Genomic DNA, 23,893 nt, shown 5'->3' with positions numbered 1-23,893 from the left:
CCATATCCCTTTTTCTATATAGTTTTCTAAATTGACTTGATGTAAAAAGTGACTAAACATCTAATAATAAGGAGTAAATTTATAAATGATGGCTACATTTGCAAATACAAAGAAATTCCTTCAATCCAGTATTGAGTAATCCAGAAAGTCTTATAATCTGGTACTAGTGTCCAGCCAGAACTCCTGCAGAACTCAGGCTCCCGCTCACCATGCATTTGTGCCAGTTATCATAGCCAGCTGGCATCTTGTTGGCTATATTCCTCTCTCTTAGCTCTTGTAGCCTGGCTAGATGTCTCCTTCAAAAAGCCGCCGTCCAGCAGTGAGCCATCTCTCCATCCACCAGCTGTCCCATAGTAGCTCAGAAAATGTCCCTTAAATACCAATCAATTTTCCTCCTCGGGTAGGCTGGGCAAAGCCAAATGTCAGTGGGTCAGACGAAAGGGAAAACCATACAACTCCTCCAGTAGTGTAACCCATTGGTTCAGCTGTACATAACATTTTAGCTTCTTGCATTAACCACTAGGGGGGTTCTTAGGAGCTTATTGCATACTGTTTATGCATTGAGCTCAATGATACCACAGTAGGAAATAAGCTCCCCCTAGTGGTGGCTGCAGAAGGCCTACATGTTTGTCTTTATGTCAGTGTTGGCATTTGGAGCACTGTAATACAAGAACATAGCGGTATAAAGATATATTATATAATTGCTCAGCACAAATTACACAACAGCCTGGTGTTATAAGAGATTTACTGAAAAGCAAAGAATCTGAGAATGTGAAATATTTCTGCCATTATTTCTCTCCATCTATAAGTCTTTAATCTCCCTTAGGCCTAGAAAGCACAATTCCAAGAAAACCACTTATTTGTGGCCTTGATTTGCTGCCACCAAGTAATATCATATCATTGTCTCCTTCCAGTGACTAGTACAGACTCCATTCCATTCAGATGTGCGGCTGTCTCTTCACACAGATCATTGGCGTCTATATGTCCGCCAGAGTCTAATATTTGTTCTTAACTGGTGGTCTTGGCTGCTGGCCCCTTGTAGTAAAACCTCCAAGATAAGCGGAGCAGCGTACACTGACTATAAAGCAGAAAGATGGCAGAGGATGTGTCTGTTTTAATGTATTCACAGATCTAACACTTACATAACTCTCCTCAGTAATCGAAGGCTGATTTATAGTAGTCATAGTCTTGTGCATGGGGGAAGTATTATAGTACTAATATTATTGTGCATAGGAGGCATCATTCTAGTAGTAATATTCATTTACAGAAGATTAGTATTGTAATTAGAAAGTTGTATATAGGAGTCGATATTAGTTATACTCTTGCACATAGGGGCGGTATTATATTATTTTCTTATATTTTGGAGGCATTACTATATTAACTATATTCTTGTACACAGGGAGCAGTATTATAGTCGTTATATTCTTGTACATATGATCCAGGCAGTATCATAGTAGTTATATTAATGTACATAGGGTGCAGTATGACGCTAGTATTCCTGTTCAGATGTATTATAGTAATTATATTCTTGGACTTAGGGGGCATAAATACGGTAGTTATATTCTCATTCTTGAGTACTTACAGTCCTATGAAAAAGTTTGGGCACCCCTATTAATCTTAATCATTTTTAGTTCTAAATATTTTGGTGTTTGCAACAGCCATTTCAGTTTGATATATCTAATAACTGATGGACACAGTAATATTTCAGGATTGAAATGAGGTTTATTGTACTAACAGAAAATGTGCAATATGCATTAAACCAAAATTTGACCGGTGCAAAAGTATGGGCACCCTTATCATTTTATTGATTTGAATTCCCCTAACTACTTTTTACTGACTTACTGAAGCACAAAATTGGTTTTGTAACCTCAGTGAGCTTTGAACTTCATAACCAGATGTATCCAATCATAAGAAAAGGTATTTAAGGTGGCCAATTGCAAGTTGTTCTCCTATTTGAATCTCCTCTGAAGAGTGGCATCATGGGCTACTCAAAACAACTCTCAAATGATCTGAAAACAAAGATTGTTCAACATAGTTGTTCAGGGGAAGGATACAAAAAGTTGTCTCAGAGATTTAACCTGTCAGTTTCCACTGTGAGGAACATAGTAAGGAAATGGAAGAGCACAGGGACAGTTCTTGTTAAGCCCAGAAGTGTCAGGCCAAGAAAAATATCAGAAAGGCAGAGAAGAAGAATGGTGAGAACAGTCAAGGACAATCCACAGACCACCTCCAAAGAGCTGCAGCATCATCTTGCTGCAGATGGTGTCACTGTGCATCGGTCAACAATACAGTGCACTTTGCACAAGGAGAAGCTGTATGGGAGAGTGATGAGAAAGAAGCCGTTTCTGCAAGCACGCCACAAACAGAGTCGCCTGAGGTATGCAAAAGCACATTTGGACAAGCCAGCTTCATTTTGGATGAAGGTCCTGTGGACTGATGAAACAAAGATTGAGTTGTTTGGTCATACAAAAAGGCGTTATGCATGGAGTCCAAAAAAACAGCATTCCAAGAAAAACACTTGCTACCCACTGTAAAATTTGGTGGAGGTTCCATCATGCTTTGGGGCTGTGTGGCCAATGCTGGCACCGGGAATCTTGTTAAAGTTGAGGGTCGCATGGATTCCACTCAGCATCCGCAGATTCTTGAGAATAATGTTCAAGAATCAGTGACGAAGTTGAAGTTACGCCGGGGATGGATATTTCAGCAAGACAATGATCCAAAACACCGCTCCAAATCGACTCAGGCATTCATGCAGAGGAACAATTACAATGTTCTGGAATGGCCATCCCAATCCCCAGACCTGAACATCATTGAACATCTGTGGGATGATTTGAAGCGGGCTGTCCATGCTCGGCGACCATCTAACTTAACTGAACTTGAATTGTTTTGTAAAGAGGAATGGTCCAAAATACCTTCATCCAGGATCCAGGAACTGATTAAAAGCTACAGGAAGCGACTAGAGGCTGTTATCTTTGTAAAAGGAGGATCTACTAAATATTAATGTCACTTTTCTGTTGAGGTCCCCATACTTTTGCATCGGTCAAATTTTGGTTTAATGCATATTGCACATTTTCTGTTAGTACAATAAACCTCATTTCAATCCTGAAATATTACTGTGTCCATCAGTTATTAGATATATCAAACTGAAATGGCTGTTGCAAACACCAAAATATTTAGAACTAAAAATGATTAAGATTAATAGGGGTGCCCAAACTTTTTCATAGGACTGTATATGCTAATATATAAGTGCATTATTATAATAGTGGTCAAATTTATGCCAGTTATAAAAATAGGAGGCAGAATTATGATAGTTACTGTATATGCAAATAGAGAGCAGTATTATAATACTTATAGCACTGTGCATAGTGGGGCGGCATTACAGTGGATTCTGTATTTCTATATGTAGGAGGCAGCATTATATTGTAGGTGTTATATTCTTGCACATAGGGAGCAGGTTTTTAGTAATCATGTTATTGTACATAAGGGAAGTTTAATAGTAATTATATTCTTATAAGAACAGAAGTGTATAATAGTAGCTGTATTCCTGTACATAGGAGGCAGTTTTATAGTACTTACAGTTTTGTACATAGGAGGTAGTTTCACAGTTATGTTCTTGTACATTGGGGCCTGTATTAAAGTAGTTATATTTTTGTACATAGGGGGCAGTATTATAGAGGTAGTGGTATCTTTTGTTAGGTTCTACTGAAATAAAATGTGCTTGGCACTTGCAGTGTGGAATACATTTACATTTACACCTTGTATTGGGTCCTTATATTTGTATATAGATGTAGCTTGTGTCCATATGCAGAGCATAATCCGTCACACCAATGTCACACTAGTAAGTGGCCATATTTCCTGCCCAGGCCTGAATGATCTCACTGTAGCAAAGTATAAAGTGCTAGGGACTGAGCACAGAGCTGGCCTGACAGCTGTAAATCTGATCTCTCTGCTGCTAGTGGATTTGCTAAAATACGTAATTCATTTAATAACATTTCTTTGTTATTTTTATATGTTTTGCTTGTAGAATTTTGGCACTCGGACAGACGTCTCCAGGCCAGCTGCTTCAGGTAAGCGTGCAATAACTGACTGTATATAAAGAATGAATAAGTGAGCATGTGGTGTGAAAACTTGTGCGGAACCATGGTCCTGAGCAGCGACTCACATTTCAAGTGGTGAAGTGCTGCTATGGTTAAAGGGGTATTCTGACATTTTTTAAAAAAAATGCATGGGGGCAGATATACCTATAGTAGAAATGCATTGCATAGTGCTGAGCTTCAGCTGTGCATTATATTCATCTCTCGTGACTTCAACATTTTTAAGCTTGTCAATGGATGGACAGATGGGACTCAGATTACAGGGTTTGTGGCCCTAAACTGCAGCAGCATACGGAGGTAGTGGTGCTGGTAGTAGGGGACCTTTAATTCTGACATTTTTGTCTGCACTGTATCTGGAAGGAGTTAGTGTCAGGTTGATTTTTTGACTGTGCAAAATATATCAAATTGTTTGGTTTGCACCTTTAGATGTTAAGTGGGACCTTTCATCAGATACAACGTACTGCCTATTAATGTATGGTTGTCAGAAGTGCCAAGAGGATTCGCATAGCAGTATATCCCTGGCCCTCGTACTGGTTGTAACGCATGTATGAATGTAATTTGACCACTGATAACTTATCTGGATACTTGCTGAGTGGGTAGGAAGCTACATGTGTATTTTGTATGTAATTTGGGCTATGCTGGCATGCAGCCACCAATCCCCGGGACATGATGTCAATATCGCATTCACGCTGCTGGCAACGCTTCTTTTCCCTGCAGCAGATATGCCGCTTCTCTGTCCGGCCCTTGTGCTGCTACTATCTAGACATTCCGCCCCCTGTAGGTCAACTGGTACTTCACTAGCAAGGAATGAACACGCACTGATACTTGGATCACTCTTTACTGTAAATGGTGAAGTATAGCAGGTCTGATATAAAGATCATTTTCACAGAAGTGTAGAACTATAACTTGTGTAGGATTCCAGCCTGAGGGGGTAATGATATGATTTCACTGTCATGGGGGCTGCACCTCCTCACAAAAAATTACTAGCATCTTTATACTAGCATCCTTTGCTGTGAGCAGATCACATAGCTCTCCCAACTGAACTGGCCTTGCTGGCTACTGCTTCCATCAAACACCCTTTTGACCTGGCTGGACTGTGCTCCTTCAGGCCATCTCTCCTTGTTGGCTCAAGTCATCTCCTACCCCTACAGAGTGCAGGAGTAGACCTTAAATAAAGAGCCATCACCCGTACTGAGTAGCCAGGGTAATGCCTGACATCAAAGGCCACACCACTTACACTACCTTATAAGTACACATCTAGGTAAAGCCTTCCCATTTCATCAATAGTTTCTCTCCAGATTACAGGTTGAAACTCCCGTACATTCTCTACACCACATTATTAACAGTTTTAGTTTTTCTACACCTTTCTTAACAGAAGAGTGGGGCTTATTAGTAGAGCAGCATGGCTTTCTGGAAAGGAAGCTTGGCATAAGATGCGACACATATGACAAAAATGCACCTTAATCTTGGCGCATTACTAAAAAAAAAATCTAAACCCACCATTGTTCCCTCTAAGCCTCTACAGCTGCTGACCAGAGGGGTTATGGATCTGGGCAATATCTCATCAAAGATGGGCAAAATTGGTGCGCTTTGTGTGTTGGAAAATGCTAACAGGTCATGCCCTAGTAACAATGGATTCCCCACCCGTTTCTTTGCTGTGTCCTCTTTATTCAATAATCTAATGCCCTCTTATCTTCCACAAACAGTATAATGCTCCCTTATGCCAGGTTCATATGGGGGGCTTTTTGGACCAGATTTTGAGGTGGAGGCCACCTCAGAATCCGGTCCAAAAAACGGCCAGCCACGACTGGATGCCAGTGCAGTGCATACAGTGCACCGGCATCCAGTTGTGGCATTCTGCTCCAATTTAGGCCCAAATGAATGAGCCTAGTCGGGAGGGAGTGTCGCGAGGCGGACATCCGCGGCAGAATGAGCCACGGAATCCGCCTGAAGATAGGGCATGTCGCTTCTTTTTTCGTTGAATTCAATGGGAGGCAGTTTTTTGATCTGGATTTTGACGCGGATTCCGCGTCAAAATCCAGACCAAAAAATCCTGTGTGAACCCGGCCTTAGTTCTCCCCAAACACCATATTATCTCCTTACTTGCCCCTACACAGTATAAACCCCTCATGCATCTCACTAGTAAAATAGCCTCCGTTGTCCCGACATACAGTATATTGCCTTCTTGGTGTCCCCACACAGTATTATGCCCCTGTCAATGACCCCACATATAATGGTCTCCTCAGTGCCAACACATGCAGATTAATGTCCCCCCAGTGCCCCCACACACACTTTAATGGCACGATCAATGCCCTTGCTCACAGTATAACCGTTCCCTCAGTGTCCCCCCTCAATAATGTTTAGAGAGTAAGCGGCGAGGTGGATCTGATGTGACATAAGGACTCAGCATCCAGAGCCGAAAAGGAGTAGGGAGCAGGCTGGTGAGTAGTGAATCCTCACTCACTCCATGGAGCACAGAAAACACCATTGACTGTTTCTATCAGTACTGATGTAATGCAAATTGCACTTTTAGGGGGAGTTCACACGGAGTAACATGCCGAGTGTTGTGGCACGTATACGCCGTGTGAGATTTTGCGGGCAGTATATGCTCCCATTTGATTGCAAAATCTCACACGGCGTATACGTGCCACTTCATGCGGCACGTTACTCCGTGTGAACTCCCCCCTAAACTGTATGCACTCTAATCTGCGGAAAAATACGCATCATGGTTTTTCTCGTAGAGCTTTTCACAGAAAGTCCACATAGATTTCCTCTGTGGACTTTCTGCCTCTATTATACTTATAGACTATCCCTAAGTTTTCATTCTATTACTTCTATACAGTATTAATACATGTGTCCCTCTGTATCTAATAAGATAATAATATGCCAGTGCACATACTGTGCCCCCGTGTTGGCTATGACCTCAGTTTTGAGCAAGTGCCAAAGAAAATGGTGACATGCACCTTCCTCTATATTTACTAGAACCAGAGCAAGGCAGATGTGGTCAGCTAAGTGCCTGGCTCTGTATGAGAAAAGCAACAGGGGACTAAGATACAAAACAGCATATAGAAACAACCCATGTGATCCAACCCAGAAATATGGTGTAAGGGTAATACCTCAAAATTCAAAGAAATGAATTATGCTAGAGAATTTTTTAAAGGGACAGTGACTTTAATAAAATGTGAGTCTGCATATGTTGGGGAAGATTAACTAAGCTAAATTCACCTAACTAACCTGACTTAGGTGCATTCACACGGAGGAAAATGGAAGCAGCAGAAAAAGGAACCATTGAAGTCAATAAGAGGCTTTTTTTTCAACGCTGAAATTCCACAACAAATTCCTCACCATTTTCCTCCGTGTGAAATGGATCCTTAGACTAAGGCCCCACATTGTGGAAATATAGTGTTTTTTTGTTGCAGATTTTGCTGCATTTTTCTTTTTAGCCAAAGTCAAGAGTGGCCTGAAAAGGAATGGAAAATAGAAAGGAAGATCTTAGGGTTCACACAGGTTTTTTTTGGTGCAGAACTCCGCCTCAGGTTCCGGACCAAAAAACAGGTAGCCGCGACTGAATGCCGGTGCACTGCACCAATGAGCATGTCGCTTCTTTTTTTCCGAGAGCCGGAACAAACGGCTCCCGGGAAAAAAGAACTGACCGGCTCCCATTGATTTCAATGGGAGACGTCTTTTTGGTCAGGATTTTGAGGCGGATACGGCCTTAAAATCCTGACCAAAAAACTCTGTGTGAACTTACCCTTAGACATGGGGTGGGCGGCTTTCTGACGTCCGCCTCAGGTGGCACAGACCCTAGGTTCACCTCTGCCTGGGGCTTAGACCCCATTTTGCGGAAATGCAGGTTTTTTTTGTTACAGATTTTGCTGTGTTTTTTTTTTTTTTAGCCAAAGCCAAGAATGGCTACAAAAGGAATGGGAAATATAAAGGAAGTTTTTATACTTCTTCCTTCTACTTCTGCCATTGGCTCAAAAAAGGCAGCAAAATATGCAACCAAAGAAGTTGCATTTCTGCAATGTGGGGCCTGAGCCTGAGGCCACACGTTGCGGAAACGCAGCTTTTTTCGTTGCAGATTTTGCTGTGTTTTTTTGAGCCAAACCGAATAGTGGCTACAAAAGGAATGGGAAATATATAGGAAGCATTTACAGTTCTCCTTTCTGCTGAACCCACTCCTGGCTTTAGCTCAAAATCCACAGCAAAATCTGCAACAAAAAAAAGCTGCGTTTCCGCAATGTGGGGCCTTAGCCAAAGGCACCACTGGGTGGAAACGCAGTGCTAAAGCGATGCCGGGAGAACCGTGGCGTGAATGCGGTTCTTCCCGCAGCACTTTGAACAGAAAGTTCACAATAGTTTTCCTCTGTGGACTTTCTGTTACAATTATATCTATAGGAAAGCCACCGGCGTCTCCGTAGATATAATTGACATGCTGCAATTTTCAAAATCGCAACGGTTTTGGAAATCGCAGTATGTCCGCGCTGCGATTTTTTCCACAAAGTGGGCATGGGATTTGCATGAATCCCATCCACTTTGCAAGTACTGTAAAACGCTGCGATTTTTACCGTGGCGTTTCCGCCGCGGCCAAATCGCGGCGTTTTCGGCCAGCGGGGCCCCGGCGTGAAAGAGGTTTTCCCAGGAACATAACCATATTTAAATTTGTAAACAATGAAAAGTTAAACATTTTCTCCAAATAGAAATGATTAAAATGTAGCAGTTTTAAAGATTTTGTGTAAGCATCTTACTGGTGACAGTCTGTTGTCTTGATAGATTGCCAATAGATATGACTGACTATGTATGGAGGAACTTTCCATGGTCTGGCACTTGTCAGAAACCCAGTCATGGTTTCATTATTGTTGGCAGCTTATATTATCATGCATGTAGTAATGTGTCCATAATAAAGAAATCATGTCTGGGTTTCTGACAAGCCCCAGATAATAGAATGTTCCAGTCATATCTATCAAGACAAAACACAGTTACGAAAAAAATGGCTACAGAAAATCGTTAAAGTTCTGCTAATTTTTAATTTATATTTGTGAAAATATTTAACTTTTAATTGCCTACAATATAGGACTGGTTATATTCATTGGAGAATCCCTTTAATTGAGCCAGAAAAGAGGTGTACATCCTGTGTACCACATTTAGAGTCATGTCTACTGAAAAGGGGTACAAGCTGCAATGCACCAATGTATGCAAAAATTTGGGCATTAAGGTGTGGCAAAATGTAAGCCAGCTAAGGGCTCGTAAACATCTACGCCCGGCACTCCGTTCTGCAGGTTTTCATTTCCTGCACAAAACAGGGCAGAAGACGGAAACCTGCCGACATCTTTCCAAACCCATTCATTTGAATGGGTTTGAAAAGTGTCCGGCCGTGAGCGCCGTTGAGTGTTTTATGCGCTCCATGCCGAAACCGTTTTTTTTAAACTGGACACAGAGTCGGACATGCAGTACTCTGTGTCCGGTTTAAAAAAAAACGGTTTCGCCACGGAGAGCTCAAAACGCTCACCGGCGCTCACGGCCGAACTCAGCATGACAGGTTTCCGTCTTCTGCATGCAGAAGACGGAAACCTGATAACAGAGTCCAGACGCTGGTGTGAACCCAGCGTAAAAGGTAAGTATATCTTTAGGGATTGTATGCCATCTTTTTTTTATTGACAAGCATGTCATAAATCACAATTTTTGATGCACAATAAAATTTTAACTTTTTGCCATTGTCCCCCATACTTACCAATTCTATAGAAAAAGTGGGTGAGGTAGGCAAGGACCAAGGCAGGCTGGGGCAGGGACCTGAAAGATTTCCTGTAACTTGCAACAGCAAATAGTTCCTGACTGGCATAGATTACAGTTGTGGTGCACAAGAGCTCCCAAGATGCTCCAAAAAGGACAAAGTGATGTATATGATGCCAGTAAAAAATGTGCATCGGACCCCAGTCTTAATATATAAGCACGTTACAGGGCTGGCCTTAGCACCCAGCAAGCAAGAGCGTCTGGAGGGGGCCCACACAGATGGAACCACTTATTGCCATATAATGGCACGGGGAGCGAGCAGTGCTTATAGACTTCACCATTACTTACAAGTCTCTGATTCCTGGACTCCCTCCTCTTTCCTTGCTGTGGTGTTCACAGAGATATGTGTGCAGGCACCGGAGCCCAGAGAACGGGAGTCTGGAGAGCTACAATGTTAAGTGTGTGAGCACCACTCACTCCTCAGGTATATGGGGCTGAAAGGCCATTACACTTTATGGGGGTAAAAGAGGCCATTAAACTTTGTTGTAAGGGCAGAAAAGGTTGTTATCCCATATGTGGGGGCAAAAGTGGTCATTATAACAAGTGTAGGAGCAGAAGGAGCCATGTCAGTGACCGACTGCTTCACCCCAAGTGTGATAAGGAGCGTTATCGAAGATCCTTCCTCCCAACTGTGGTCAGGCTGTATAATCAACATCATGCTATGAGATCACTCCACACAGAGAACTAAATGATCCTTAAGTTTTTTCCTCTTAGTTGCTATGACTCCTAGTATCTTTTCTATCTGCTATGAGCTTGTGTGTGTTCTTTCTTGTAATATATTATTGTATTATCCATGCTGCTGTAACACACTGAATGTCCCCATGGTGGGACGATTAAAGGATTATCTTATCTTATATTGTGTGAGGGTCAATGTATTGTGTGAATGTTATTTAACTGTATGTAGAGGAAAAGGGGATCATTATATTGATGTATAATGGATTGATGTCCATTCTAGGTCGGTTGAAAGAGGATCAGTGGGTTGAGTGAAAATAGAATGGCCAATGAAAGTCATCCATCCATCCTCAGAATATGCCATAAATGTACAAAAGATACAGGTCCTGCCTTTGGGCCCCACATCTATCTCAAGAGGGGTTCCCTGGTTGCCCCCCAGCTATTGGAAATTTTTGGAATATTATGTAAATATGCTACAAATGCTCCAGGCAGGGTTAATGAGTGTTTGGCCCATCCCTAGCTGTTCAGATGGGGCAAATTACTACACATAAGGTCATTCTATTAAGAGATCGATGTATCAGTGAGCTACCTACCATAGTAGGAGGGTAGGTCACCAGTATACGGATAACTGATTGTAGATTTTTAAAGTGAACATGTCACCACTCCTGACCTATCTGTATTATTAAATATCTGCATTCCATATAATCTAATAATTCTGGAGCATCTTTTCTTCTAACTCTGTGTTGTGCCATTCTTCAGTTATTCTTGCTGAATAAATTGACCACCGGTTTTCACTATTCTCCTTGTATAAGGGCGTCTCTACACAGTCTGGCGCTATTTGCACTGATTGGATAATGTCAAAGTTTGCTAAGTATTTACTAAAAACAGGCACGTCAAGAGGGGGTCCCAGGGCACCACTTGTGTCTGTAGGTGGGGGGGGGGCTATTTTCTTTACCCTCCCTCTGCAGTAAATGTCCCTGCCATAGTGCAGGACTGTAGATTTGGCTGTACTGCTTTTGGCAGTGCTCTCCCTTTGTTTTGGACATTTTCATGGATCAGAATGTTTTTTCCATCCTTGCATTGAGCAGCACAGACTTTGTATTAATTCCCACTAATCGACGTCCTTTCTCTCTCTTTCTCTTCACTTTGCTGGGAAACACAATCCACTCTGGCAGTTTTCAGGATTAGCTCTAATGGAGGGAACGACTAAACTGTTTTTTGAAGTAGAGGAGGCGGGACGCTCAGCTCATACAGCAAACCGAGCGGCGACTGAAATATGTCAGCTGCTCGGGGTGTCACTGATTATCAGACAGCACCACTTGATCCAGCAAACCTGTCACCCTGGCAAGAAGTGGGGAACGCATTGTTATAGCCTATTTTCCTCATATCTGATGTTAACCCTTTAATTCAGAGAACATATTCCCTGAAATAATTATCATGTCAATGATGAGCGGTCATCCAGCTTTTCTAATCTCCTGAATGGCAAATCTGTATAAGTATGCATTACCAATATGGCTGCATTTGTAGCACCAGCCGGGGCTGTTAACCAGCTTTTGGATTGGCAGATCTGGCTAGTCATAAAGTGATGTATTCTTCACACGCCTATTTACCATGTCCTGTCTATAATATTGGTGACTTCTTATGTTGTGGAGAGGCCTTTAGGCCCCCCTTAGGTTCCAGGGCCCTGTAACCTCTGCACCACGGTTTATGGTGACAATGCTCACTTTCACTAAATGATTCCTTGCACAGTGCCCATAAGAAGTAGTAGATGCTTGCATAATGAATAGATGCTAGTCCTTTATGGCGAGGGCTGCTCTTGGCAGTGGCTTACTTTTTGGCATACAAGCCCCTCTACTATTTTATCCCCATTGATTTAGATAGGGCTGTTATTGGGCTAGGCCCATGTGAATACAATGCCCCTTACATACCCATTACGCCATAAGCCTCTGTCTAGGACTGATGCACATGACAGAGCCATGCAGCTCAGAAACAAATCTATTATAAAACCACATATTCTGGGCATACATAAAACATATGGCAGCATGTGATGTCATAGAGGATCTGCATCATTCTGTAGCCTGTGTGTACTGTAGCATACATAGAGGGAAAGGTGCAGGGGGCTTTGATCTTTGCCCGATGAATTTCCAAAGAAAACCTCTCAATGCCGCCTCTGCCAGAGCCCAATAATGAAAACAGCAGGATATGATCACTTTCCAAAGACTGATTCTCTGAGCTCCGAGCCGCAGCCATGAGGGATAAACACCGTTCCTGAATGAGAGTCAAAAAAAAAGATGGTTCAGTCCTTCAGTAAATCTTTTCAGAGAAGCCGGCCACATTCTGCCCTCCAGCCATATTATTCTGCTCCTGTAAGTGGCCAATGCTTGTCTCCAGGCAACCAGTATATTGACACTTATGTTCTCCGGGATGGGGGAATGTTTGCTGTGTACACTGCTCGTACAATATACCGCAAGGACAGTGCCCTGGATCAATGAAGTGGACTGCAGCTGCTACATGGCCACTGACACCTCACCTCCAAATTCCTGCAGATTATCTATTATATGTGTGGAAATGTAGCGTTCCTTCCTAACATACCTATATTGAGATTCTGCATATTGGAAGAAAAGAGCAGCAACAACTTGTAGTAGTAACAAAATTTAAGAGATCCTTTCCCCACTTCCACTAACTCAAACTCTGTGTATCCATCAGTAGCTGCTACTCCACCGATTCTGGTTCAGTTGGAATTTTTTCTCTACCCCCCCCCCCCCCCCCCCAATCCTGAGCAGTCATTTTTGTTAGTTTTAGAAGAATTATGTTCTCTACTGTCAGGTGGGTGGGGCCTTTCTTTCTGCTCCACCTTAGGACCACCCACCTGACAAGTGCACAACATAATTGAGCTGAAACTGACAGAGATTGCTCAGGAACGGTTTTGATTACAGAAAAAGTTCCACCGGTTCCAGAATCAGTGGACTGACTCCAAGTAGAGGATTCAATGAATCGGAGTTGTGATGATTAGAGATGAGCGAACAGTGTTCTATCGAATACATGTTCGATCGGATATCAGGCTGTTCGATGTGTTCGATTTGAATCGAACATCACGTGGCAAACTCCAAAAAAATTAGATTCCCCTCCCACCTTCCCTGGCGCTTCCGTGTGCCGGTCAGCCCTTCTGATATAGCAGAGCCGAGTGTGCATAAGGGTTCTAGTGCACCCTCGGCTCTGCTACATCTGATGTATACACAGATGTATACATCTGATGTATCCATCATCTTTTTTTTCCCCCTGACGAAGCCACGGTAGTGGCGAAACGCGCGTCGGGGCGCGTTCACTACATGAAGGTCCACCCATAGGTAATTTACCACTTGGTATCATGTTATTTCACAGAATATTTGCACTTTAAAAAACTATATGTTATATATGCACTTTAGAAACCATGGATGTTTCACATATCCTTATATATATGTAATGTAAGTGTCATTTATTCATCATCAACCATTAGTATTCCATCTTGGGCCTTCATTGTTCTGTTTGGTTGTATCACCCCATTCATTATTTCTGTCTTATATATGTTTTAAAATGTATTTAAATAAAGCTTTATATATTTTTTGCTAAACATTTTCTGTGGCAGTGCGCTTTTTTAGCATAGTGTTCTACATCTGATGTAGCAGAGCCGAGTGTGCACACTCGGCACACGGTGTAGTTGAGCAGAACTGGCTCAGCACTGCTAAGTCTCTGCATTCCCATAGATATGCATTGGCCAGCCTTCGGCCAATCAGCGCTGGCTCTGCCGGAGGAGGCGGAGTCTAAGGTCGGACCTGAATGGAGACTGGTGTGGAGCGATCTTAGACTCCGCCTCCTCCAGCAGAGCCAGCGCTGATTGGTCGAATTCCGTACTCTGGCCAATGCATTCCTATGGGGAAAAGTTAGCTTGCGAAAATCGCAAGCTGACAGGGATTTCCATGAAATAAAGTGACTTTTATGCCCCCAGACATGCTTCCCCTGCTGTCCCAGTGTCATTCCAGGGTGTTGGTATCATTTCCTGGGGTGTCATACTGGACTTGGTGACCCTCCAGACACGAATTTGGGTTTCCCCCTTAACGAGTATATGTTCCCCATAGACTATAATGGGGTTCGAAACCCGTTAGAACACTTGAATAGTGAGCGGCTGTTCGAATCGAATTTCGAACCTCGAACATTTTAGTGTTCGCTCATCTCTAGTGATGATCAATATAAGTGCAGTGTAGTTATATAGTCTATGTAGCTGCTTATCGGTGACTGTATAATGAGGTCATAAGGTAAGTGCAGTGAGGTCACACAGCCGGCGTAGCAGCTTTCCTGTGACTATGTGATGTAGTCACAGGGTGAACACTCAGTAGTTACACAGGCTTTGTACAAGTCCAGTCTGGGAATTTATTATGTTTAATCAAAGTTTATTAAAGATTTTTCAAGTACAATAAAGTAGGGCAAGAACAATGTGTACGAACAAGTGGAACAAAGGCACACAGGCCTTGCCTGAATACAGGAGGCTAGGGGAGAGCCCTGCCCAAAGCTTTAAAATACAATATAATACCAGGCAGACCCAGGTGCATAGGACCATAAAAACAACATCATCTTCAAGAAAATAGACAAACAGACATACAAAGGAGCACACAATGGAAACAACAATCAGGAAGACACATATGGGGGGGGGGGAGTGGGACGACCAGTAACCTCCTAAAAGGAAAGGGAAAAAAGAATAACAAGGTAATTTTGGATCAGGAGAAGACTGTAACTTTATTATGTTGTTAAAGGGTCACACACTATATGAATAAAGTCATTCTGTGACTGTATATTGATATGACAGGGTCAATACAGTCTGTGATGATGTCACAGGGTGAGTGTAGTGAGGTCACACACTTTGTGTACAAGGTGTGTGACTCCATAATGATGTCAAAGGCTGAGTCCAGTGAGGTCACACAATCTGAGTACAAGTTTAATCTGTAACTGCATGATGTCACAGGCTGAGTGCAATGAGGTCACACTCTATGTACAGGGTCAGTCTGATTGGAAAGGTGTCATGACAGAACAAATCCAGTAATACACAATTTGTAGGAAGTTTATTTATGATCAGCTTGGATGATCATGATGGCTTGCAGTGACAGGTCAGTTTGTAATTGACTGAGGATGTCAAAGATTGAGTATCAAGATGTCATATAGTCTGTAACACATCAGACTGTGATTGGCTGATGATGTCACAGGGTGAGTGCCCATGATGTCATGCAGGTTATGTGGGAGGACAGCCTATAAATGATCATGTTCTTGGAACATTGCTCTGTTCTCACACTGTAACCTGATAGTTTTCTGCCTGTGTATTTTGTGACCTACATATGGGATGGGAGCGCCCCCTGAACACAGATTGTGTCATCCACTGCTATCATATCGTAGTTCATTTCTAGACAAATCAAAGTTCACTTGCTCATGTTGTAGAGAAGGTGTGTGAACCCCTTGGATATAGCGTTGGCCCGGCTTTGTCTGCATCATTGTGAGTGAATAGGAGAGGTAGAAGGAAGATCAGGTTCCTCTCTTTGTACAGTCCAGCTCTGTGAATGCTGTAGGACCCCCTATGTGCAGCCATTAGGATCATTCCTGATTGGTCACACTCTGCAGTCTCCTTTTTTTCTTCCCTCTTTACTTTTGTCCTGCAAGCATGAAACTCTATCCTGTTACTAGAGGGGCTGGGAGCTGGGACATACAGGGGTCACATACTAGGACTGCCTGCTTTACATGTTATATAATCCATATGAAGAACATACGAGTTGTCCGACACAATCATTTTATTTGGCACATGTGAACATAGACATGGATCAGAAAAAAAAATCTAGCGTGGATTTTGCTGCAAATCTGTAACAAAATATGTTTGTTTAAGGGTATTTTCACACCGCATTTTGCATTCAGTTTCATGTATATACCAGTAACGCTCCATAGATCCATATGTTGCGCAAAAAGCTTCAATTCGGGTAAAATTGAGCAGAGTTCACAAGAGACTATGCTGTTCATTCCAGTTACATCCAGCCAGTGGCATAACTAGGAACGGCGGGGCGAACTTTTGACATGGCCCCCCCTACCGACGCCCGCCGAAGACCCCGACTGACCCCCCCACACACACATTCCTGCACTTTCTATTATGCCCCATAGTGGCGCTTGCACACAGTATTATTTCCCTAGTGGCCCCTATACACACACTATTATGCCCCAATGTGGACACCCATGAACAATTATTATACTCTGGGGTCTTTTCAGACCCCAGAGTATTGGAGACTGATAAGGGATACAAACATAAAAAACAATGTTACTTACCTATCTCCAGCTCCGCTGCACTCCTCGGTGTTGTCGGCCTTCATCAATGACGTCGGGGACATCACATGACCCGGGACGTCACATGACCGGGACCTGCGTCCTGGCCATGTGACGTCAGAGAGCGTCCAGAAGTAGGCTCGAACCTGCCCGGAGCGTGGAAAGGTAAGTAACATGTTTTTTTTTAAGTTCACTTCACCTCCCCTGGACCTCTGATCATTATACTCGGGGGTCTTTTCAGACCCCTGAGTATAATAATGATGTTTGTGGGGCCCGTGGCCACTGCCAGGATCGGTAAGTAAATAGTAACTCCAGCCGGTAACAGCCTATTAAGAAAAGGAAAAAAATGCAGCGGTAGCGGCTGTCGCCGGGCCCCTAATGTCCCGGGCCCTGTGGCAGCTGCAACCCCTGCTACCCCAGTAGTTACGCCACTGCATCGAGCTAAAAAAACATATACTGATTTGTATGGGTTTAAAACACGACTTGTTTTGGCCTACAAATACTGCTGCAAACTATTGCCTCAATACGGACCATGTGAATGTGACCAAACTCACACATTTGAAGCTTTATTATCCCATACATTAAACTAGCAGAATACCACAGTGAATAAGCATTCATAGGCCCGGTTTACATCTGTGTTCAGGGAGTCCGCTTGGGGATCCCCCGAACGGAAACCTATCCACATAAAAAAAGCGATTACCTAAGGAAACCTGCAGACCTCTTAGACTATAATGGGGTCCGTGTGGCTTTCGCTTGGTTTCGGCATAAAAAATACAGAGAGAAAAGCATATTTCATGCCGATAGGAAAATGGAATGGCCCAACCGCAGATGTGAACTGGGCCTTAGGCTAAGTCCCCATGTAGCAAATCATAGTTAAAAAAAAATGCAGCTCAAGAAACCTTAAAGAAGATACTGTTTTTCATTGAGTTTTTGCTGTGTTTTGCTCTTTGTGTCAATTTATGATTGGGCGCATTTTTAATGGTGATTTTAATTTTTCCTCATTAAAAGTTTTAAGGTAACCCTTATTACTGCTTAACATTTAGTTTTGTTGTTTATGCCATAAAAAAAAACTGAACAAACACACACATGAACTGCTCAAACTCCGGATAGCAACAGCGCCTGGCAGACCCCATTGACTATATGGGATCCATCGGGTATCTGCTCTTTTATACTGAAACTGCTGGCTGAAAAAGTCAGAATTGCAGTACTTTTTCATCTTGCAAGTTTTGGCAGTACTGTAACAGAGTCTCCAAATGTATATGTGCTCCAGTTTCCATTCTTTGAGTCTGCTTAAAGAACCAAAAAACGCAAACCCAATTCACTTAAAAAACTGTACCCTCCGTGGACCCCATAGATTATAATTTATGGCCCAACTTTTGCCCAAACAATGCGGAGAGAAAAGTCCTGCTTCTCTCCGGATTTTCAAGTGAATAGGGGACAGGATCCCCGAATGGAAACCGAGTGCAGGTGTGAATCTATCCATCCAAAACATATTTTGCAAGGCATGAAATCTACAGTAAAAACATTTGCAAAAAGCAATGACATGCTGTGGATTTCAAGTCAGTTTGTTCCTTGATATTTTCCGCAGCATATGGATGTCCTAATTTTTCTCTTCACGTTGTAATATATGTGGTCAGGAATCATTACCCACAAAGGATCAGCAGATAGAGATGAACGAACACTATTCAAAACAGCTGTTTCGAATAGCACGCTCTCATAGAAATGAATAGATGTAGCCGGCACGCGGGGGGTTAAGCGGCCGGCTGCTGGCAAACCTGCGTGCCGGCCGCTTCCATTCATTTCTATGGGAGCGTGCTATTCGAAACAGCTTGTGCTTCTCTACCGAAATACTCTGCTGCTAGGAGGTCCTGCACTATCCACTACATAATTCTCACGCTGTCACCTATGCATAAAACCAGCACTACAGAAAATCATGTCTCCTTCTATAGGTAAGAGCTAGTCCGTGAACTCCCACAAGCTCAGCACACTTCTTTCTTAAAATACTCTGTGCCACGGGGAAGCCCTAATGAAAATCTATTTTCACTGAAAACTCTTTAGTGATATATTTGCTAAAATCTGACTTCACTTCCCCAAGTCATGAGCAGGATATCGGAGCAGGGCAGATACTAGAAGAAGCGGGAGGGTGATTAAACTTCTGGGACTACTCACAAGTTGAGTTTTCCATATATGCAGCAGAGGGTCATGGGAGGAATTGAGAGTTTCTGGCTCTGTTGGAGCTTCCCATATCCTAGAGTGAACCCTGATAAATGACATGTTCTGTATCGCTGCAGTGTCAGAAAACATCACAAAAACAAATTATCCGTGATGGTATTTCCGCAGTCATCCATGTGTCCTGATATGTAACCAGAAGTGATCTATGTATAATTTAAGGGGCCGATTTCCCTGCACTGTAGAAGTCGTTGAATTGAGTCCAGATCTATAGAGCCATATCAGTCTCTAGAAAAGCTGGGTGGCAATTATCATGGCTCCTACAGAGGTCACTTTTGGGTTGTATTGTGAAGTCACTCAGCAATCCCAAAACCTTCACACAAGAAACTTGATGTTGCTTTTGAGGCTTAGGCCCCACGTAGCGGACCACAGTGAAAAATCGCTGTGGGAAATCCCATGGTGGAAACGCATCATGGTTTTTCCCGCAGCGCTTTTCACAGGTTTCCTCTGCAAACTTTCTGCTTCAATTATACCTATAGGGAAACCTACGGCGTTTCCCTATAGGTAGGAATAATTGACATGCTGTGACTTCCAAAACTGCAACGTTTTTGGAACTTACAGCATTTCTGCTGCACATATTTTTCTGCAATATGTGGATGGGATTCTCACGAATTCCATCTACTTTCCAGTGACTGTAAAACACAGCAGTTTTTGCCACAGCATTACTGCTGTGGCCAAACCGCCGCTTTTACACTACGTGGGGCCCCAGCCTTAAAGGGATTATTCAGAGTTAAAAATTATTCTTTTTTTCAGAAATCGTGCCCAATCTGTAAACTGGTGGTATAAGGTATTGCAGTTCAGCTCTATTAAATAAAAGAGGACCTTTCACCTCCTGGGGCACATATGGTGTAATACACCACTAGAAGGCCGACGGTGCGCTGAATTCACATTCTGTGCCCCTGCTGAAGAGCTATCAGTGCCGGTACCGTAGCTCTTCACCGTCAGAAGGGCGTTTTTGACAGTCAGTCAGGAACGCCCTTCCTCACAGCAGCGTCTATAGCCCATCGATGACAGTACAGCGCTATAGGCGCTGCTGTGAGGAAGGGCATTCCTGACTGACTGTCAGGAACGCCCTTCTGACAGTGAAGAGCTACAGTACCGGCACCGATAGCTCTTCTCCGGGGGCACAGAACGTGAAAGCCGATAGTGCGCAGAATTCAGCCGACTGTTGGCTTTCCTGCGGTATACAAAACTGCATGTGCCCCAGGTGGTGAAAGGTCCTCTTTAAATGGAGTTGCTATACCCCCTACACTACCAATGGCAACTATTGTTTTCAAACCCCTTACAACCCCTCTAAAGTTTACCTATATCCACCAGTTTAAGTGAGCTGGACTTACATCATCATTGGATGCTAAGTATGCTATACTGCAGTCATAACATAAGACTGGTCTTGCTGCCTCTCTGGTTTAAAGGGGTAAACCCATCTTAAGGATCATATTCAGACTAGTAATTTAAGCTAACTGAAGTGATTTATCCAATACATTGGTTTACCTATCTTGCTCCTTGTTAGATCTCTTTCCTCGGTGTTTACAGCTGGTTGCCTAGGTTAAAGGCCTGCTCTCAGGTCAGAATGACGACCCAGTTCCTGCTCCCGGCCACACATTCTCCTCTCTCTTTTTCTTTGCATATTGCTTTTAGTTTTTGAGCCCTACTAGATATGTTTCTTGAGCCCTTTAGAACAAGCTGACCACCATTGCTGGAGTGAGCTAAAAACGAGGAAGTGGAGAGAAGGGGAGGCAGGTGGGCAGCTGAAATCTTGACATGGGAAAACCCCTTTAAACTCTTGGCTCTTCTGCCTGTAATAGTGTCAGTTTTTAGCGATTCATGTACTGTACGTTCTGCATTACATTTATGAACCAGGAAGCTCAGGATGCACAATACCATATGTGCATTGAACTGGTTTGTTGACCTTCTGCCCATTTTACAACCATTTTTTTCTGGTCTGAGCAGTACAGGTGATACAACACCCTCTCTTGTAACTGATCCCAGTATAATTTCCATTCCCAGATGGCTGTATATAATCTCATTGTTCCAGCTTCTTCCATTCCTTAGTGAATAGTGCTGGGTCACTGACATAAATTGCAAACCCCAAAAACTGAACAAAGAATAATCCGCTGGGACAATGGGGATGACAGAGGCCTTGATGAGATAACGAGGGCTGTGCTGAAAGTGGGCTTGGAGAAGCTGTCATCATGAGAACAAGGGCCTCCTCATAGAGCGGAGACTTCGGTAGTGGAGGCAGGTATGGAGATGACAGATTGCCAGCCTTCCTCATTCAGGTGGAAGAGGACAGATTACTGCTGGCTCATATTATAACCATCAGGATTCAGTTTCCTGTGAACAGGACGAAAGCCCTCTTGAGAAAATGGAGTTTGCCCATGCTTCAAATCTTTATTTGTGACCAAATACACCTTATGGACCAAGTCAGCACCTTTTAGGCTGTCCATACACATTAGAGTATGCTGTTGTTTGGCATGATCAGCCTCTTTAACACATTAACTGCCTATTTTTTTTTTTTTTCAATAATATGGGAACTGGACTGTGAAAATGACCTTGTGTGCGCAAGGCAATGCATGCACGTGATCAGTTTAGGTTTCCTATCACAGGTGACATTCTGCTGGAGCACATGAATGTCCTGTTTCTATTCCTCAATGACAGATGGTGTCCGTAGGCGGGTTAAAGTACCCGGTCCCCAATTGGGGATCATGGCAGTTAATGGGTTAAGTCAACCATCAGCCAACTTGCATGCTGTTTGGCTTTGCTGTCTTTTTTAACTACTACAATGCTTGAGTGGGCAGTTTATTATTAAAGTGAGTTTGTCACCAGAACCCAGAATATCAACCCATCCCATAGTTAAAGAGGTTCAGGTCACCTGAATCAACTAGTGTTTTTGCCTTGCTTCTATTGCTAAGATATTGTTGTTTTTGACAATATGTAAATGAGTTCTTTAGAACAATGAGTGGGTCGCTGTTGCTCCAAAGGGGAGAGCCGCAACAGAGGCACCGGTTCACAGGGGGGAAACGCCATTTGATTCAGGTGACTCTAACCTATCTATCTGCAGGGCCTGGTTGATTTGATGGTTTCTGGTGACAGACTCCCTTTAATGTTAATTGTGGGATTGTTCGTATGAAAGATAATTGGTCGTACAGCCACATGATGATCCTCCAAAGTTTTATCTGTATGGCTAACATTTAAGATGTTCACGTCTAAAAATCTCTGCATTGCAAAGCTTATTCAACTTCATTGAAGGGAACCGTGGCTACTCAGTCGAACACGTTTGCCGGATTTATTATTGCACGTTTTTTTAAAAAAAGGCGCATAAGTAGGCATAAAATCACTCCACACCTGGAGTCACATGCAAAACAGTACAGACTACAGGATACAATATCAGAATCATAAGACATACACATGGAAAGTTCACACACATTTACTGTACATTAATTTTATAAATCATATTCAATTACTTGTGTCAAATCCTAAAATGCATAGCCAACTCAAGTGCATGATGGCATGGCTGTTCAAGAATGCAGAGCAGAGGCGTAGCTAGTGGGGGGCAGAGGGTGCGGCGGACCTGGCCACACTCTTCTTTTAAGAAATTCTTGGATTTTGTAGCCAAAGTTTTCTCTGAGACAGAAAAATCAGAGGAGCTCTCTTCATTGGACAAGCTGAATGGATGTGAAGCCATGTTTGTAGATCCAGAGAAGTCACTTGTTTCTGCTTCTTTAAATACCATTATGTTCTAAGCCTGCGCCGTATTTACACATGCACATTGCGACGACATGTGCATGGAATTTATCAACAGCTTGCGTCCTATTAGTAAATCACTCTAGAAATTGAAATGGTGCACAAGAGGCGCAACAGCACAAAATTTTGAGGAAAAGAGGTGCAATTGATAAATAACCATTAAATAAAAAACATTAATGATAAAATATGAATAAAATTTATAAAATAACATAAATGATAAATAACATTGTGTACTCCTGATAAGGTCATGGTGTGCTAAGTTCAGGGTGGGTTCCAGCCTATTCCACAATATGCAAAAAGTGACATTTTTCATTGCTTTATTGTGAAGCATTAAAGTCCATAAGAGCAACATTACGGTGTGCAGACCTTCCTCAGAATGTATTCATTCTCATATTCATTATTAGCATTAACTGAGATTAAAATCACTGCATACTTCCCTCATCTCTAGAAATGGAGGCCACACCAGAGCAGACAGGGAGAGATCGGAGGATCACTGGCAAAAGTTCACTCAAGAAGACCACACACAATTTCATTTTAAGCTTGTCTCAGGAACGTTCCCCCATACATTATGGAGAAGATAAGTGCTTTGCAGAATATCACCACTGTACACTGTGCTTCCATTAAAACATATAGAAACTCATGAAAGTACTCTGCAGAACATTGCAGTGTAACATGTTCTGCTCAGCCTTGTCCTTGCATACTATGCAGAGCATCATCCTAACCATCAGGCATTTATTCTAAAATGTTTGCCTAAATGTTGCCCCATATATGATCCAGAGCCTTTCCACAATGGCTCTGCGGAGCACATCCTGCAGAGTATTCTCCTTCATTCTGTGCATTACTGCAGATTAATTTCTTCCAAATGTCCTGCAAATCATTGTCTCCTATAGATTAGGCATAACATTGTGCTCCATAGTTTCTGCAGGTCATCGTCTTTTACATAACCTTCTAATCACTTCGGCGTAATCTATCATTGCTTTACACCTCACATACTTCCCATAGACCACACAGAGCATCCCAATCCCATATGTTAT

The 23,893-nt window shown here is 42.8% G+C and overlaps 1 protein-coding gene across 2 annotated transcripts in view; it reads left to right on the top strand.

Annotated features, from left to right (window-relative positions):
• The window catches only part of CDON (cell adhesion associated, oncogene regulated), an 83,616-nt gene that overhangs the window by 20,914 nt on the left and 38,809 nt on the right, over window positions 1-23,893 (top strand). For both annotated transcript variants that reach the window (XM_075280059.1, XM_075280058.1), the window contains one exon: window positions 4,025-4,067. The gene's annotated coding sequence lies outside the window, so the exon portion shown is untranslated. The remainder of the gene's footprint in view (window positions 1-4,024; window positions 4,068-23,893) is intronic.

This window comes from Leptodactylus fuscus, chromosome 6 (assembly GCF_031893055.1).
Source record: "Leptodactylus fuscus isolate aLepFus1 chromosome 6, aLepFus1.hap2, whole genome shotgun sequence".
NCBI classification, from domain to species: domain Eukaryota; kingdom Metazoa; phylum Chordata; class Amphibia; order Anura; family Leptodactylidae; genus Leptodactylus; species Leptodactylus fuscus.
This window is presented reverse-complemented; position numbering and strand designations above follow the sequence as displayed.